The sequence below is a fragment of the Nothobranchius furzeri genome, chromosome 12, assembly GCF_043380555.1.
Source record: "Nothobranchius furzeri strain GRZ-AD chromosome 12, NfurGRZ-RIMD1, whole genome shotgun sequence".
NCBI classification, from domain to species: Eukaryota; Metazoa; Chordata; class Actinopteri; order Cyprinodontiformes; family Nothobranchiidae; genus Nothobranchius; species Nothobranchius furzeri.
The window spans coordinates 70,684,873-70,702,754 of record NC_091752.1 but is presented as its reverse complement, the minus strand read 5'-3'; the positions used below and the strand labels follow the sequence as shown (position 1 = coordinate 70,702,754).

General features: G+C 47.3%; 1 protein-coding gene across 2 annotated transcripts in view; it reads left to right on the top strand.

Annotated features, from left to right (window-relative positions):
• Window positions 1–3,684: 3,684 nt before the first annotated feature.
• The window catches only part of prr36b (proline rich 36b), a 33,570-nt gene continuing 19,372 nt past the window's right edge, over window positions 3,685–17,882 (top strand). The window contains exon 1 of one of the 2 annotated variants that reach the window (XM_015976690.3): window positions 3,685–4,502. The gene's annotated coding sequence lies outside the window, so the exon portion shown is untranslated. Of the gene's footprint in view, window positions 4,503–9,888; window positions 10,632–17,882 lie in introns of those variants that run through there. The other variant, XM_054735796.2, reaches the window with a different exon arrangement.

Below are 17,882 nucleotides of genomic sequence, written 5' to 3'. Positions count from 1 at the left end.
GGTTCCCTACCCCGATCCTATTTTTTCTTTTTATTAATTTAATCAATATACATTTTGTATGTACTCATGTTATCCTAACCCTGTCCCTGGCCTAAAACATCATAAGTGTGAAATAAAAAGAAACATTTCGCCGTACTCCGGCTAAACGAACGGCAGGGAAAGGCGGTTCACTAAAGGTGCATTCCTGTAAACAATCGTCAGGTTCATCTGTCAGTCAGGGGAACGCAAAAGGCATCCTGTTGCTCTGGAAACCAACAGGAGAGGCTGGGTTTTCACATTTGTGCAATACCTTTCCACCCTGAATACAAACAAAGAGCCTCACTATCTAATCTTCCTGCTAGTGAAAAACCAAGAGTGCACAACAGGGTTTGACATGAAAGGACGCTCGTCCAGAACAGAGCAGCACACAAAAGCCTGGCTCACGTTGGACAGCGGCAGGCGGCTGCTGGGAGCTGAGCCTGCAGAGCAGCAGACGGGCGGCGTGCCCACCCAGACTGTCTCTGCTCTGGAGAGGAGCGCAGCGTGCAGAAACAAAAGATCTGTGAGAGATGAAGCGACGCCCTTTGCCAGCTAATTACCGCTGGGTGAAAACACGTTGCCTAAATAAAATCCATGCTGCTCATTTCTGTCTCCGAGTGGATGGAAGCTGTTATTCCAAATCTTAGATTCACCGTCTCAGACGAGCAGGCGCACAATTCAATCTGGCCTCGTTGGAATTTGACTTTTAAGATATGAAAGCTGAATAATTTGTAGGAATATCTGTTTGTTTGTTTTTTAGATAATGAAGGATTAAAAATAATCTTCATGGTACAATCAACAAGTTTGGAAAAAAACTAGAAATTCCAAAGTCCTGATGCAACAGTAACGCTGAAAAGGGACAATGCAGGCAACTTGATGCATGTGTGTGTGTGTGTGTGTGTGTGTGTGTGTGTGTGTGTGTGTGTGTGTGTGTGTGTGTGTGTGTGTGTGTGTGTGTGTGTGTGTGTGTGTGTGTGTGTGTGTGTGTGTGTGTGTGTGTGTGTGTGTGTGTGTGTGTGTGTGTGTGCAGTCAGCCATGGTGAATGGAAGAAAAGAGTTTGAACAGTTGAGAGAAAGGGCTGTGGGTGCCTGGGGGGGAGGGCAACCGACAACTGGGAGAAACTCGGACTAGAGAGTAGGGTGACTTGCAAGAGGTGACATCATCTTTGATTTGAATAATCCCCCAAACTGAGACGTGATTGGCTGCTTTCAGAGAAAGAAGGGCTCCTTTTCAATTTGGCCGTGGCGCGCTGTCTGCTGAATGCTCCCTTCACGGACTCGCAGTGAACTCCACGTTTTGAGGGGTGAACAAGAACCTGAAGGAAGATGGACATTTCAGAAAAACATCATAGTTCTGATAGAACAAGTATATTTCCCCTTCATTCCCTGCAGCGTGAGGGTGTGTGGCCACATGCTGAATATGTGCTACACATTAAAAACGTGACCTTAATTAAAATTATGCAGATAACTGAGACGTTTACCCGTTAGAACTAAATAGATTTAGATTTTTCTGCTCCATCACATCTATGAGGCAGCGTGGTATGGTCCATGTTGCATAATAGACTCAACTATGCGTGTGTGTGTGTGTGTGTGTGTTACAGAAAGACTAAAAACATGCTGTGAACGATTTACTTCTATTTTTCTTCTATGAATTTAGATCAGACTGCCGGTCTTTTTTCAAATGACTTCTGTTGTTTTGATTTTAAATTTTCATAAAAAAGTCTTTGTGGAAATAAAATAGTAAAAAAAAACGTGTTTTTGTTTTATTTTAGTCTGGAATGACTGATTTAGCAAAGCTAACATCACCTAGCATTATGCTAAATTAGGCTAACCTGGGCGACGGTGGCACAGGAGTTGAGTGCTCGCCCCGTAATCGGAAGGTTGCAGGTTCGAGCCCCGCTCAGTCTGTCACTGTCGTTGTGTCCTTGGGCAAGACACTTAACCCACGTTGCCTGCTGGTGGTGGTCGGAGGGACCGGTGGCGCCAGTGCTCGGCAGCCTCCCCTCTGTCAGTGCGCCCCAGGGCAGCTGTGGCTACATCGTAGCTCATCACCACGTGTGTGTGAATGGGTGAATGACTGTTTGTGTTGTAAAGCACCTTGGGGGGTTCCAGGACTCTAGAAGGCGCTATATCAAATACAGGCCATTTACCATTTTTTACCATTAAACTTTATCTTGACGAAAATAAGTTACAGAAATTATGCACTTTTTAATTATTTTATGTACAAGATATTTAAATAAGTACCATCTCACATTTAGATAGTTTCTTAAGCTGACTCTCACTGGTGAAATAGAGTTTATGTCCTGTGTGATTGATGGGCTAACAGCTAGTCAAAGTGTTATGCTGTTAATTTAAATAAACTCAGTTTATCAGAAGCCGTCAATCTGCTGCAACGCCGTGGCGGCGTCAGGGAGGCTTAGGTCATTTATAAGTGGTCAGACCGTGGCGGTAATGTGGCGATTAGGGGATGGTGGTATAAAGGGGGTATGGGGTCTGTCTCTGCACTGCAAGGTTGTTTAACCAGCCACTCCTAAACATGTCTGTCCTCCAGAGTCCCTGTCTCTGGTAATCTGAGCTCCAGCTCTAATGGAGAGAAGCTCCTGGAGAGTTGCAGCACGCCAGTTTGCCATCTCAGCAGATTTTGTTCAAAAAGCAAAACTAACGGCCGTGTTTACTTTAATTTTCAATAAAGTTGTCGGTCGGAGCTTGGCGGTAACTCCTCATGTCGTCGTGACCCCTCCCTCTGTTGCGCCAAGGCACAATCAGTGTTCACAAGACTGACAATTACTGCAACAAGCGTGGCGGAACAAATGTAGCAAAATTTGCGCATCGCCATACCAGTGTTGCACCAAATTCTGTGACCCTTGATGTGTTGTGACTCTAGGGGGCAGTGTTGACTTCTGTTGCATCTGTACGCCCCAAATTGGCATAAAAGAAGAAGATGCTATACGTCGATGGTAAACGGGCTGTGTCGCGGATGAACATTAAATAAAGTGTTTATTGTTTTTTTCAGACAAACGTGACATTAAATGCAATCCCTCTTTAACATTAGCACACTTTTCCTGTTAAAAGTTATTGCTGCATTTAATGTCACGTTTGTTTGCAAAAAACATGAAACACTTGATTTAATATCCATCATGGTCAGTTTCCTCAAAGTCAGTTCACGTAGCTTATGGTTGTAAAGTAGCATCTTCTTCTGTAACGCCAATATGTGGGGACGCAACAGAATTCGACACCGCCCTCTAGAGTCACAACGTGTGATGCGTTGTAGAATGTGGTGTTACACCTGTATGGCGCATTTTTAAGACACACCGTTGCAGTAATACTATGCTGAGTTGCCGGCACGGGGTGTCTTGTAAAAAGGGCTATAGTTTCACATCTGTTCAGGCAAATGTTATTCCATAAACTTCACATCTCTGTTTGTTTGGCAAATGAGGTTATTTAAAAAGCTATCCACCATTGATGAGATAGTAGTTTATAACGCTAACACCAAACACACTTTAATCCAAGACAGTAGAATTAGGCGTGGTAACTATGTCATTAAGTTGTCATAAGAAACAATATGAATGAATGAACGAACGAATGAACGAGCGAATGAAGTTCATTGATACAAACTGGTGAATTAAAACTAATGCTTATTCATGTCAATCCCAGATTACTTGTAGGTATAAAGAATGACACAATCATTGGATTGCATCTAGATTAAATTATTCTCAAAGTTTAGTAAGAAGAGATTAACAAAATAATTCTAAACTATTTCTAAACTAGTTCCAGATAATATGGTTTCTTATGTTTTTTTGTTGTTTCGATTCCATTATTGTTGTGATTCTTTTAACCCGATTCTGTCTCACTTTGTTGTATTCAGTCTTTTACTATGGAGCTTCCCTGTGTACAGCATTTTGGTCAGCTGTCATGTTATAAATAAATGAAGCAATAAAGGGCTTTATTATTATTATGATTAATTATGTTGTTTTTAAATGTGCTTTATAAATAAAGATGGTATGGAAACAAATGAAGCATGAAACTTAGTCATTACTAAGAAATTAGATAAATGTTAGTGAAAGGTAAATTCAGCTGATATACCTAAGACTTGTGTTGGAAGGAAAAGTCTGGATGTGTTAAAAATCAGTGCAAAGCACGAGGCTCGACGGTACTGAGTGTTCCGACAGTCCGTGAACGCAGCTCCCATAGGGCTGCCTGCCGCTGGCGCGTTCAGGGTACTGCTGTGGAGTCAAGTCAATCTCCTCCTTTTCTTCATGCCAGGGCGCGCGCATCTCATATCTGCTGAGAAACGGAGCTCGACAACCGCAACTTTACAATCCTTCGACTCGGTTCGAATCACCACGACGCTCTCCTCCCGTAAGCCCGGTTCCGTTTTAACCGCCACACCTACTTTTTTTCCTTTTTCTGACCGGAGAGTCCAGACGAGGCGGACGAGCCGACCCTGGGCGTAGACTTCGCTAGCTCTCCGCTGCACTGAGCGGGTAAGACGGCTTTAGCTTTAGCCAGCATGCTAACGGTACTCAGGAACTAATATTAAACTGTAATAAAAACCGGGTTCTTACTATTAACGTGACGTCAGTGATTAACACACACGACTGTCTTTGTTTCTGACGTTGAGTATTTTACTGACAGCTTATAAGAAGAGCGGGCGCTAATTTGGAGCATTTATTTGTAAATCTGAATAAAACGAGGTTCTGGTTCGGTGTCATCCCATCTTTTTGTCCCTGAGCCGCTCCGTGTTTCGGTTCCGGTGAAGGCGGGTTGGTGGGGCGGTGGCAGCCTGCGTGGAGCCGCTCCGCAGACCTGCTAATCTGTTAAAACCATCTCGTGTGTGCGTATTTAAAAGGATGAGAGCGTTTTCCCTCTTCGTGGGGCCATCTTGTCTCCTTTAACTTTCTCTTTTCCCGTCTTGCCTCCCCTCCTCCATCCTCCATCACGCTCTCCCATTGTTCTGTGATGGGCTTAAGTAATGAGAGCAGAGAATTACTTATTTCTGCCGCCTCTGGAGGAGGGCTAGACACAGTCTTGATTTTTATTTTGAACCTGGTGAAACAAAACTTCCAGCACCGCCCTCAGATGCAGGAGGGAGTCTCTGAAATGTCTCTAAGGGCCCAGCTGGCCCTCCTTTAATCAGAGGTGATTAATGTCAGCATCCTCCAAAGTGATCAGCTATTGTGGTTCATGGCTGGAGGGGATCCCGAGCTGCCTCCTTGTGAGCACATCCAGACAAATGACCTTCCTGATTGAGCGACGGCGTTCTGCTCCTGACGCTTGGTGCAAAATGTGGAATGAACTGTTCACAAACCTAAAATCTGGGTTCCTGAGGAGAAGCACGACTCATCTAAAGGGTTGTGACCTCGGTGGAGGCAGGCTTGGCCAATAAAGGATGGCGATCCACCATGACGATGATGTCATCCTCAGGCGCTTTTAGGGTCTGGCCCCACCGGGGTTTGGAGACAGTCCAACACTCCGAAGTCAGAAGTGGGCTAAGCCGTGGGCTACCTCCCCCCGTGCTAATGGCTGACTCACCGATGAGGCAGTGAGATGACAAACAGCCTAAAATGCAGCTGCGTGAAATTAAATGTAGCTGCCATTAGAGGCACGCGCCGTTTGAATGAAGGTAATTAGGAGGAAGTTTGAAAGATGGCTGCCGTGAGGTGTTCAGGAAGTAGAGAGGATTTATTACAACCCACAGCTCATTAACGAAGCTGATCCCTGTCACTGAGGGGCTGCAGGAACTGGGCTACGACGACTGGAGGAGCCTCCTCCTCGCCCTGGACTGGGTGTTGCTGGGGTGTTCTGGTTTGCGTCGTCTCTCTGAGGAGATGAATGTTTGCTTCCTCGGGCAATCAGAACGAAGAACATTTTCAGCGAGTGACATAGTCCTCACTCTGCTGTGGGGCGTTAATTATCACCCGCCGGCGAGAGGCAATCACGCTCTTGTCTCCGTGGGCGTGTTCATGTGTCTGTAGTCTGCACCTCAGGAGCCACCACATGGATTGTAACTCCCAGGAAGCGCTCATGGGATGGGTTAGGGTTACGGTTAGGAGTCCAGCTGAGTCAATATGGCCTCCTGACCTAGCCGCTCTATCAGGCTGAGCTGATGTTGTTATCAGGACGTTGTCTGTTGGTTGTGGAGTCGCCTCTTTCTGTTTTTTCTAAACGAAAGCCCTGATAAAGATAGATGCTAGTACTAAAAGATGTATGCATGAATGCATTTTTATCGTTTTCACCCCTTACAGATGAAAACTAAAGCCCTGTTGTTGTGCGGCTTTGTTGAAGTTTAGCTGGTTTTGAGTCATTCTGACATTTAACTTTGACACTGATGAATGTATTAATTTAGAGGTAACTTGCCAAGTGATTCACGCGCCACTTGTTTCGAAGACGCTACAGATTTAAACATGTAAGTATCTCCATCCTAACGTGCCACGTGAGACGAGGAAAGGGGGAGGAGTGGGTTTCAAACACGCCGTAAAACGGTGTCGGAGTCCATGGACCGGCTTTTTAAGGATATTTACATTTTAATGAGCCGCTTTGCTCCGAGCTGGCCGATGCTTCAGCCTTCAGAGGGGAGATGGGTGTTGCATTAACAGACCTTTGTGCTAGCTTGCCCTTAGCCTGAGGACTGGTGTTGGAGGGAGTGTGACTCACAATGAAATCCCCCTCCATCTCTGAACTTCGGAGCGGTGACGAGGGCAGCGCTGTGCCTCTGGTCATCAGGCCTTTCTCAGCCTGCAGCCCTCACACTCTCAAACATCATTAGAAATGACCACCGCCCTCCGTATAATCCACTAAAACAATCGTTTTCTTGTTTTCAGATTATCTGAACGCCAACAGAAACCTAATGCTTGGCTGCATTTCCTGCTGTAGTCTGGCTGATTGGAGCCTGAAGGAAGCTGCAGTGCACCACAGTGCATTTGCCCAGGAAAGATAAGGCAGAGATAGTCTTTGCTGTCGTCCGCGCTCTCCGTGTCGGTGGCAGCCGCGGTCGCTGGTGTCACAGTTGTCAGCGAGTGCAGTCGGCAACTGGTGGGGCAGTTTTGAGCCTGTTTGCTGGCAGCTGCAGTAATTAGCTCTGTTTGGACAATCTGAATTCCCCTGGTGGGAGGACGGATAGTGGACACGGCTCACAGCGCCGTTGCTAGTGTGGCAGTGTGAGCGTCCTTTCACAGCGTCCCGACTGATCATGCGCCCTGGCCACTTGGCCAAGGGGACGTCCCTTTGGCTGACCGGTTAGGGCGCGTGACTCACCCGGGAGTCTGGGGGTCGAATCCCGCCCGGGCCCTCGTTTCTCCACCTTGCCACACTAGGCTTCATGCCTAAATGTGTTGGTCATGCTTGCTCTTTTTGTCTGCTGCAGTCTTGGCGGGGGTGAGCTTTGGGGCCATCCCAGGTTTCAGGAAGCTCAACATCTGACCTGCAGCTGATCTGGTCTCCAGCCTGACTGGACTTTACAGCCGGACCACATCATGCTTGGTTCCTGCTGTCTGTGAGGCGATCAGAACCTGGTCCAGATGGTAGTTTGTGATGTAGTTGTTACGGTTGATCGGGTCAACCATCTGACCTATCTGCTGTCCTGCTAGAGATCAGGTTCCACCTGGATCGGGCCGTGTTCCACTTCAAACAGGAGCACTAATCCTCTTACAGACTCAGTTGTTCCACTCGTACTTTGCAAGCGGGTGTCCGTACCGACGTGCACAGTCCGAAAGGAGCGCTGTCCGACCCAGATGCTCCGGTTCTACCCGCCTCCTCCATCTCTGTATCTGCTCTGTCTGGTGTCATTGATCCAAGCCACCAGCTGGTCCAGGGCTTTCCTGATCTCATTTACCCCCAGAGAGGAGCTTGTTCATGGGCAGACGGCCCATTATGGAGATGATCCAGCAGCTCTTCAAGTTACAAATTAGCCGCCGTTTCTTTGCGGGGTTCTCGCTCTTCCGTGTTTGTCCTGCTGTGTTTTTTCTGAACGTTCTCCTGCTTGTTCCTCTAGACCCACCCTCCCCTTTATGTCTGGTTCTAAAATCTTGTCCTTGCCGTCTCCTTTCTGTCCCAGGGGAGCGGGATAACAGCATTAGAGGAACCTGTCTGACTAATGCACTTCCTCTGGCTGTCTCTTTGCATGCCCTGGCCATCTGTGGAGCTGCCTGCTACTTTCTCCTGAGCGATCGATATCCAGGGAGTTGGGCTTAGCGCTGCTCTGCTGGTCACCGCTGCAGGCGACGCCAGTCAGCCAGGCTTTAGTTGGGCCTTCACAGTCGTGTCGGGGTTCTGTCTCTACGCTCATTGTTTGGAGGGCCGGTGGAACCGCTAGCCCAGCCTCCCTACAGTATTGTCTAGTTTCTAGGACAAGCCGAGGCCTCTTACTGCTACATATACCTCCCTTGTTCCCTCGTGTTTTCCTTTTCTGCCACTCTCAATGTGTCTCTGTACTGTTTAAGGATGGTGGAGGCCGACCGTGTCAGATTAGCATCTCTCTTTGTCCAGGGTTAACGAGCTCTGTCATGTGTTAATCTGCGTGTCCCCAGGGGGCCGAGTTTCTCGTGGCCTGGTCGCAGCATGGGAAGCACACAGTTACAGTGTTTATGTGTAATTTGTGTGCATCAGCCTTGATGTTATTAAGAGCACTGTGGGGCTTAAACCTTAATCTGGTATCTCGTTGGGTTGGTGCTGGCGGTGACCAGTTGGAGATGCAAAATTCAGTTTTCCACCTCTTATCTTTTCTAAATGGTGAGACGACTTTAGTGGGAGTTAAGATACCTGCTTCTTCTCCACTAGCACCTACAGTGCCGACTCGGTTTGGGTAGTTTTCTGTGAAAAGTCTCTGCTGGGTGGACGGAACGTTCTGCTCTGTCAGCAGAACACTCTTAAGCCGGGCGTGTACTGTGCGACTTTTTCACTTTTTTGAGCCGATTTTCCACTCGTGCGAGAATCCACGACATCGGGGCGAGTTTTGCGCCGAGCGTCGTGTACAGGGGGTTACGAGAGGCGATTAACACCACGTGACCAGCTGCCGATCAGCAGCCGTGAGGTCGCACGGACTTCTGGCGTGTTTGATATTTTGCTCGTCCCTCGTGAGGGTATCACACTGTTGAAGCGGTGCTGCGACCCAAAAAGTATCAGAACCGCTCACGGCGCATGCGCAATCCTGCATCAACGCCGCTCGCTCGCTATTTCCCTAATAACACACGTTGGTCGTTTTTGTTTCTACACGTTTTTTTACTCACAAAGATTGTCAAGAAAGCGTGTTTGTCGTGTTCATGTCAAACTAAACTGATCACAAAACACAGATTTACTTTCTTTATTTCGTTTTCCTCATCCAACCCCCATAAATCCCTGTGTGTCCTCCTGCAGCACTCCCGAAGGACAACAGGCAAAACAAGACAAAAAAGTCTGACATGTTGTGTAAAAACTGCTGTTTTTAGTATATTTTTAGGGCCGACGTGTTGCTACCAGACGTACAGCGTGAGCAGTCAGGTCGCATCCGAGAACTGGGTCGTGCAGTGTGAGCACATGACTCGTGAGTTCTGCCCTGCGAGGAAGTCGTACAGTGTGAGCTGAAGCTGAACGCTGCGAGTGAAAAAGTCACACAGTGTACGCCCGGCTTTAGGCACCAAGTGACTCCACCCCCAGCCAATCAGCAGTCATCTGACTTCGCTCAGTACAGTTTGGACACCATCAAAGCAAAGCATGTCATAAACAGCATAAAAACATCAGACACACAAGCTCCCGTCTTATGAAATGCTTGTCATTCAGTGTGATTCCAGCTGGAAATTCACATCTTTCATTTTTAATAACGCTGCAACAATCAGCTCAGTGGCTTTATCGTAGACCCCCCCCCCCCCCCCCCCCAGCAGGGAGAACCCTAGCCTCCATCAGCAGGAAGAACCTTAACACCAATAGTTGTTTCAGAACCACATTTTTAGCTAAACTTTCCTTCCAACAGTAAAAGAGAACCCACCCTAACTAACAGTGTTTTTGGGAAAGGTGTTTGTAACGTGAAAAAAACAAACAAGGAAGCTGGAGCACTCGGGTGAGGAGTGTTTATTGGTGCAATAATAAACCACACACGTCTTCGTCAGAGTTGTAACATGTCGGCTTTAGGCTCGGAGGAGTCCCCAGGATTAGTGCCAGCCTCCCTGATCACATGTCCGTGATCCAGGTGACGGTCACACAATCTGCTGCTCGCTGTCACACCTGCCAGCAGCCCCAGACACGAAGAGACAGATAAAGACTCCTTCCATCCTTTCAGCAGAGCCTTGGCTTTGTCATGCTGTCTTACTGAGGACCGGATCGGTCCAGAGAACCACTGGAGCTCAGGTGGCAGGAAGAACTAATGCACATCATCTGGGAATTTTACTGGCAACCACCAAACGAGCAGACAGGGTACCCTGATCTTTGAGACGGGTATCGTTTCTGCTCGGTTCTACAGCAGACCTGCTGGATGACAAAAATCCTCCTTCAGCTTGAGGACTTTAATCCTGTTCCGTCTGACTCGTCCTTTGTCCCAGTCGGGATGGAGCTACAGCCTGGAGGACAGCGGGTCTGAGCTTTTAGAGGAACGCTCCCAGCACGCTGCTGCTGCTGCTGCACAAACACCATGAGGGATTCAAACAGTGAGAGCAGCACTTTTATTCTGCTTCTGCTTCTCTTTGCATCATCCTGTAGAAGTTTGGGGGGGGGGGGGGGGATCTCAATCTTTAATTCAGAACCTCTTTAATCTTCCTCTCTGCTCAGTCGAGCCTCCCGTGGTTTATTCACCAGTGTGTGTGTGTGTGTGTGTGTGTGTGTGTGTGTGTGTGTGTGTGTGTGTGTGTGTGTGTGTGTGTGTGTGTGTGTGTGTGTGATATGGAGGCAGACTCCTGACCTCGGCTCGGGTGATGTTTGGGAGACATGCACGTTGTGATTAAGCTGAAGCGGTTGAAGCTGAGACGGAGGTGTTGACCTAATCTCAGGACTGTAGTTTAACGTTGAGACAGTTTTTAGAGGTGTGGAACTCTGAAAATCCATTTTTAATGATTATTTCTGATTCTAGCGGGTCACTCTTGAGTGTTTAACAAAGGCTGAACATGAGAATAGTCTCCTACACCTATCTCCTGCAGTAGCATCTGCTAGAAAGCAGAAGGTGAAACTAGGATTAGAAAAGCCTGACAGATCTACGTCACCCTGTCACTAAAGCCCCCTTCAGACAGGCCATGAAAAACGGAAATGTTCGGGACTCTGTACGTAAGACCTTTGTGTCTGAACACAAACATCCGGATAAACTTTTCCGTAATTAAACCGGACGAAGCCCCTAGTAACAGGGCCAGACTTGTCACAGACTGGGAGGCAGCTTCAGACTGGTGAGATCGAGTTCCGGACAGGGAGGAGGGGGAGGAGGAGGGGACCGGCGGACGCTGTGCGCACCTAGATAGCTCGCTCCTGTAGCATGCGGCGAACCATGACAGCTCGCCTCCTACGGTACCGTCTAGACATGCGACAGAGCGCTTCACACCGCTTCAGTGATTCCTTTATTAACCATTGAGTGTCATCATCCAGGTCTCTTATGCATCTTCGTGTGTGCAGAATTATGCTTAATAGGGTCGTCACGGTGTGAAAATGTAACCTCACGGTTATTGTGACCAAAATGATCACGGTTTTCGGTATTATCGCGGTATGTTTTTAAACGTGTTACATTTTCAGACAACTACATAAACCCTGTATATCAGGAAATATTGTCCTCAGTTTGTGTCTAAATATTGCCTAAAATGTGTTATTTTGTAATTATGTTGTTTATTTGTTTACATTTTTCCGCTTTAGTCTTTAAAATACCAATATTTGCCCATAACTTCTTATTTTTTGTCTGTCTGTCATTTAAAAATATTAGATCAGATGATACTCAGTACTCAAGTAGCCTTCTAATCAGATACTTTTTTACCCTTACTTGAGTAATAAACCCTATATCAGGAAAATGTCGTCCTCGGTTTGTGTCCTTCCAGTGAGCTTTGCAGATGTGGGAAAATGTCATCAGGCAGTAATCGTTGTTAAATTCATAATTATTCTCGGAGAGAGACCAACTCTTATCGGCCCCTGGGAGCCCCGTAATGCATAGCGTCATTTCAACATGGCGGTGTCCGCGACACGGTTTATATGCAGGTAGCGGCGCTGCGGCTGCTTTATATAGCGACTCGTTGCATTCTCCCTCAACCCAAATCCTCGGATCACGCATTTTAGCTAAAGCGCTAACGTTAGCTTGCCTTGCGTTGACTGTAGAGTTGTGGGTGATGGTCACGCAGATGTGTCATGAGATTTGAAGCGTTGCTGCCTTTCACAGACACTTTTTCTGCACGTGCTGCAAACAGGATAGCCGTCTTCTATCAGCTGTCCCTCGGCATTCTTCAAATATCCTAAAGATGCCCGTACTTCCCACTTTGTCTTCTTTGAGGGATAATAAATGTCCTCCTGAGCGCTGCCGTCTCCTCCTTTGGCCATTATTTCAGCTTTAGCTTCAAGAAAGTTTTGGTTGTAAACAACAAAGTGCGCATGTACCGCCGGCAACTTCAGCAGATGATACGGTGGCTGGTAAGGGTCACCGCGCCTACACCGCAGCCACGCTAATCCACCGAGATAATATATGTTTTAAAAAACAAGACGGTTATTATTATTATCAACTTTTTTACCGGGGTTTACCGCTACACCGGTTACCGTGACAACCCAAATGCTTAACATAAGTCCGATCAGTGAGAGGAATTCTATCTCTTCGTCGGCCATGTTTGACTGAATAGCTTTGTTAGGGTAAATGACGCATGTACGCCCGCCGCACTATGCTTACGCAATATCCGGGTACAGCCTTCCCACCCCCTCCCCCCCAGACTTCTGGAACTTTTCCCTGCTGTGTGAAGGCAGCCGAAAGGACAAGTTCAGGTACAAAAGTGGCGTGTCTGAAAACACAGTTCTGGTTTAAAACCGGACTGAATTGTCCACACATATTCCAGAATGCCAATCCGAAAAGGGCTCAACATTCATGGACTCATCCATCTGGACTCGTGACGGGGAAGTCTGTTGTTGGTTTAGCTTCCAGGAAACAGCAGAGAACTTCTCGGCTAGTAGAAGCTAAGTGCTAGCATTAGCAGCTCCACCACACGGCAGAACTCCTCCAGGCTCGTGTTATTTGTGGAGATAAAACACCAACGCTGGAGAGAAAACAGAGTCGGTGGTAGAGTCGTGTTGCTGTTAGCCAATCAGAAGAGAGATGTCCACATATCAGGAAACCTCCTAATAATGCCGTCTCAAGCCCGGCTGTGATGTGGCTCACTTCTGGTTCCTGGAAATAGTGCGCCTGGGTTTTGTTTCCCCAGAGTACAACGTATAAGGCATTCACTCCGCCGAGAAACCACTGCAAATGCACCGATTAAATGAGTGCTCCACGCCTTTAAATGGCTTTCAGACATGATCTTTTCTGTTAGCATTGACTCATGCAGCTGTAAAGGTTGGTTTATGCTTGACGCGTCCGCGAGGTTCGCACGGCTCCGCGCGGAAAAGTTGCGTCATTTTGCGTCATTTTAACAACCACGCCCCTCCACCGCGCCTCCGCACGGCCCAGAATTTCCGCAACGCGCACCTCGGAAAATTTCTAACCACGCGGACGGTCGGACGCGGAAAAACATGGCGGACCGGCAAGAACTAGTATGGCAGAGGTTCGTAAATACAGACATTTGTATGATTCAGCTCTCAGAGATCACCGTGATCAACATGTTGTTAATAATTCTTGGAGAGAAATAGCTCGCACTGTCGGAAAAGACGAGGACGCTGTTAAAAATGCTGGAGTGCCGTGTTGTAAACAGTAATTTCTACTTCTACTATGGTGTAGTGTTGGATGCATGCCGTAGAGCTCCATGCTGCCCCCTACAGTTTGGGAGAATATTGGCTCACCGCAGAGACGAGCCGCATGAACCATAAACGCTGCGAGTTGTGAAGCGCGTTCCATCCGCGAGCCGCATCACCGCGCGGAAAGTGAATGCGTCAAGCATAAACCAAGCTTTAGCTTGTTGCTCCAACATCTGGCTGAGGCCCATTGAAAGATCCAGCTGTGGGACTTTACTTTAGGAAGTCAGTGGCAGCTTTCCTCCTCCTTAGTCTCTGTGTCTTTGCCTCGTTTACAAGTGTAATTATTATTAGTAGCGGCAAAAACGTGACTGTGGTGGTAAATCAGCCAATCAGGCTTTATTCTTAGGAGGGTCTACTGTACTGGTTTCAGTGTCTGAAGCAGAACTTCTACTTGTTATCTGGGACAGAGTTGGTTTCTAGCATGTCTTCTGGTCAGTAGTCGTCTTTTCAGAGACCCTCTCGGATGTAAAAGCGTTTCTATAAAGTTTTAAACTTTTGTTCTCTTCACCTCTTTTAGAATCACGTTGGAGAGCTGAACATTAGATCAGAAAACAATCTCTAAAAGGGCGTCATCACGCAAACATCCAGTTTAAAGGCCACCACGAGTCCGACTGGCTGATGGTCGCTGACGCGATGAAGAGTGGGCTGCATGGACAATCTGAGGCTCTGTTCCGGCAAGCAGAGGCATCTTAAATGTGACATTGTCCTCTTCGGCAGAGGGAGGAGGAGTGATGCATGGACACGAGCCACCATCTTTGGTCATTTTTGGTCACAGCTCAGTGGAAAAACGGCGTCAGAAACAGGAGTTGTTTCCTCCGCCTGCCCGCTGACGAGTGCTGCTGCAGCTGTGGATCAAACACGCAAGTTTAGAGATTTAAACAAGGAAATCCGAGGCTAGACAGTAAAAATCTGCTCATAATCAGGATTATTTAAAAGTAGAAGGATGACTGTTAGATTGGACTTACTGCTCCTGGGTGTAAGAAGCAACCAGGATGGCTTAGAATCACGTTTTTACCCCTGGTGGAGATGAAAAGCATAACAATCACAAGGTCAGAGGTCACCTCATGCTTGTTACAGCTGCCTTGGACCAGCAGATCTGCAACACCCTGTCACATCTCTGGTTGGGTCTGTCCACAGAGGGAACCGACTCGTCTAGGGTAATTCAGTCTGAGGTTTGCACAAACAAGCTCGCTCTCTTTTTGCATCTTTCTTGTGTGTCTAGCCCCGCCCCCGCCGGCATCAGCAGCCCCGCTTCCTTCCCCCACAATCCCTCCTCTATTTAGAGCAGGCCCCGAGGATAGAAGAAGGCTCTCAGAAGGCGCGCGTGTGTTTGTCTTTGTGCTCATGGTTGTGTGAACGCAGGGCTGAAGTTCGGCGGGAAAAGTCCGTAACGAACAGGAAGCACGAACCTGGTTGGCCTTTAACTCTGCTACATAATCCTGTCTGCCTCCTCACTAGCTCGCCGGTACCGGCATCAGGACCCATGCTTCACACAGATGGGTCAGAAACACCAGGTGTAGAACCGCAGCTCTGTGTCTAGACGGTCAGAAAAGCAGCAATCTCTCTGAAGAACTGGATGCCTTCCAGCCGCTGACAGCGTTGGCCTAAACAAAGAGGTGTGTCTGGAATACTCGCTCATGTGGGAGCATAAACACTCGCATGTTTACATCCTAGTCAGGGGATTAAGAAGGGATGATGCCTCAGAGGGTGAGCTCACCTTGGCTTTCGTTAGCTCACCGCTCGGAGCAACGAAAGGTCGGCCTCTGCCTTTAAAGTGTTTCTGTACTCCAGTCTCAGCTGGTGTACTTAGGTTTTCCTTTTCATGTGTCCAGGAATACTGGATGTTAGCCAGTGTGCTTCCCAAAACAAATGCAGTCCCAGATCGCGCTCCTTCCTTTAACAGCAGGTTTTTGTTTGAGTAGCTGAGTTTTTGTGGGGGTTTCGTTGCTGTTTAGCTCGTCGTTGAAGCTCGCGGGGAATCTGGAGTGGGACGCTGCCTGGGAGCTGTAAGCACATGACACGGCCACATTGTGGAGGCCGCCACAGTCCATGATCGGGACCCAAAGGGAGGATAGTGGACATTACAACACAAGCACAGATGAACCTGGGCTGGACGGAGAGGACACGTCTCTTTTGATGGTGTTTTGTTACGCTGCTCTTAGCTGCAGCTTTCGTTCAGCTTCAGCTCGTTTTGGGACGAGGTCAGACTTTATTGATCCTCATCGGAGGGATTTCTCGTGCTACATCTGTAACCAGACTAGGCTCGTCACCGTGTGAAAGTTTAACCTCACGTTATTGTGACCAAAATCATCACGGTTTTCAGCATTATCACGGTATGTTTTTAAACGTGTTACATTTTCAGACAACTACATAAACCCTGTATATCAGGAAATATTGTCCTCAGTTTGTGTCTAAATTTAGCCTAAAATGTGTTATTTTGTAATTATGTTGTTTATTTGTTTACATTTTTCCCCTTTAGTCTTTAAAATACCAATATTTGCCCATAACTTCTTATTTTATGTCTGTTTGATGTCATCATTTTAAAAATATTAGACCAGATGATACTCAGTACTCAAGTAGCCTTCTACTCAGATACTTTTTTACCCTTACTTGAGTAATAAACCCTATATCAGGAAAGTATCGTCCTCGGTTTGTGTCCTTCCAGTGAGCTTTGCAGATGTGGGAAAATGTCATCAGGCAGTAATCGTTGTTAAATTCATAATTATTCTCGGAGAGAGACCAACTCTTATCTGTCCCTGGGAGCCCCGTAATGCATAGCGTCATTTCAACATGGCGGTGTCCGCGACACGGTTTATATGCAGGTAGCGGCGCTGCGGCTGCTTTATATAGCGACTCGTTGCATTCTCCCTCAACCCAAATCCTCGGATCACGCATTTTAGCTAAAACGCTAACGTTAGCTTGCCTTGCGTTGACTGTAGAGTTGTGGGTGATGGTCACGCAGATGTGTCATGAGATTTGAAGCGTTGCTGCCTTTCACAGACACTTTTTCTGCTCGTGCTGCAAACAGGATAGCCGTCTTCTATCAGCTGTCCCTCGGCATTCTTCAAATATCCAAAAGATGCCCGTACTTCCCACGTTGTCTTCTTTGAGGGATAATAAATGTCCTGAGCACTGCCGTCTCCTCCTTTGGCCATTATTTCAGCTTTAGCTTCAAGAAAGTTTTGGTTGTAAACAACAAAGTGCGCAACGTCAGCAGATGATACGGTGGCTGGTAAGGGTCACCCGCCTACACCGCAGCCACGCTAATCCACCGGGATAATATAGTTTTTAAAAAACAAGATGGTTATTATTATTGTCAACTTTTTACCGGGGTTTACCGCTACACCGGTTACCGTGACAACCCCAAACGAGACAGCGTGGCTGGGGTGTGACCTGAAGACTGCCTCAGCACCTGTGGAAACACCGTTTCTGAACATTTCCACCAATGATTTCATAAAAAGGCAAAAACACTTCATATAATGAATTATAAAAACAAAAGGGTGAAACCAAAATGGATGAACTCCGTCTGGTGAGACATCTGAAAAACTAGATGCTTTATGCCTGCATAACCTCTTAGAAATGCTCCTCATCCTACACCCCCCCCCCCATCATGTGACATTCTCACCGCTACAGATGTCGGTTAACAGGGACGTCTGTCTTACCCTAACCCTAAATAAAGGACTTAAGCACCTCTATCTGCTCTTGACTCGATGAAATGCCCAAGTCTACATTGTCCTTTGTTGATGCCATTCTCATTTCAAACAGCACCGTTCCAGCGCCATCTTTGTAGTTCAATGCTGTAGTTCTTTTTTAAAACACAGAGCAGTTTTGGTACCTGTTTTCCCGCGCACGGGGCCGCACGGAAAACAGGTACCAAAACTGCTCTGTGTTTTAAAAAAGAACTACAGCATGGAATTAGAGATACGACACAGCAAGAACTCACCTACGCCATCTTTGTAGTTTTTCTCTGGTGCTGAGCTCGCCCAACAGAGGGCTGTGAT